The following is a 1379-nucleotide window of genomic DNA, read 5'->3' as shown; positions in this document are numbered from 1 at the left end:
CTTTAGTGCCATGTGGCACCTCTCCTCGAGGAGTGAGAAGGCCACTGAGGGAGTCCTGGATTAGGGGGTCCTCGGATTGCCGGACTATATGCTTTGGCTGGATTGTTGGACTATGAAGATACAAGATTGAAGACTTCGTCCTGTGTCCGGGTGGGACTCTCCTTTGCGTGGAAGGCAAGCTTTGCAATTCGGATATGTAGATCTCCTCCCTTGTAACCGACTCTGTGTAACCCTAGCCCCCTCCAGTGTCTATATAAACCGGAGGGTTTAGTCCGTAGGACGAGAACAATCATGATCATAGGCTAACTTCTAGGGTTTAGCCTCTACGACCTCATGGTAGATCAACTCTTGTAATACTCATATCATCAAGATTAATCAAGCAGGAAGTAGGGTATTACCTCCATCGAGAGGGCCCGAACCTGGGTAAACATTGTGTCCCCCGCCTGCTGTTACCATCCGCCTTAGACGCACAGTTCGGACCCCCTACTCGAGATCTGCTGGTTTTGACACCGACATTGGTGCTTTCATTGAGAGTTCCACTGTGCCGTCACGATAAGTCTGGATGGCTCGTATTGTTGTCAAGGACAACATCATCTTGGGGGGAGCCCTGGCTGTAGGCCAAACCCTCCGACTAGGCGGCTCCGTCATGACCTCCCATTCGGCCGTCGCGCTGACGATGACTTCTTGGGTCATCAAAAACAGCCTCCACGTCGGCTCGGTATTTGCCGAGCAGATGGATCCAATAGAGCTTTCTTCCTTGAACGAGCTCTTGGATTTCATTGCCGCCCTGGGAGTTGCTACGGACTATGATCGGATCAGGCTTAAACCCGACCAAAGGGAGATTAACTCTCCGCCGGTCACCCATCAGATAGCGTTGGTGGAGGAGCAATGTAGCGATTCTTCCTCTATGCCGAGGACAAACTATGTTCGGATTTCCGACCTCTCTGAGCCGAATACCCGTCCACAGGAGGACATGGCCCAAGCTTCGAACCTAGAATTAGATAGCGGGCCAGGACTATTGGGCAACATCTGGGAGCCCGAACTGTTAAGCTCGGAAACTCCTCCGCCCCTGGGCCTCAGATTGGGTCAGGGTTCGGACCTAAATCTTCCCACCCACCTAGATTCAAGTGATCTTTCCCACATTAGACAAGAGCCCCAAGAGACAGTACATCACTATTGGGCCAGATTCCTCCTTGTAATGAGCAAGGTCAAGGACTTTCACGAGGAAGACACAATTTCATTCTTTTGCAAAAATTGCACAGACAAGGGAATCCTCAACGCCATAAGTCGCCATGACATAGCACACTTCGCTGACTTGGCGGCCATAGTACGGAAGTACTGTGCGATGGAAAGCGCCTGGAAAACCCAAACAAAATTCT

The sequence above is a fragment of the Triticum dicoccoides genome, chromosome 4A (genome assembly GCF_002162155.2).
Source record: "Triticum dicoccoides isolate Atlit2015 ecotype Zavitan chromosome 4A, WEW_v2.0, whole genome shotgun sequence".
Lineage (NCBI taxonomy): Eukaryota > Viridiplantae > Streptophyta > Magnoliopsida > Poales > Poaceae > Triticum > Triticum dicoccoides.
Note: the sequence above shows the minus strand (reverse complement) of the source record.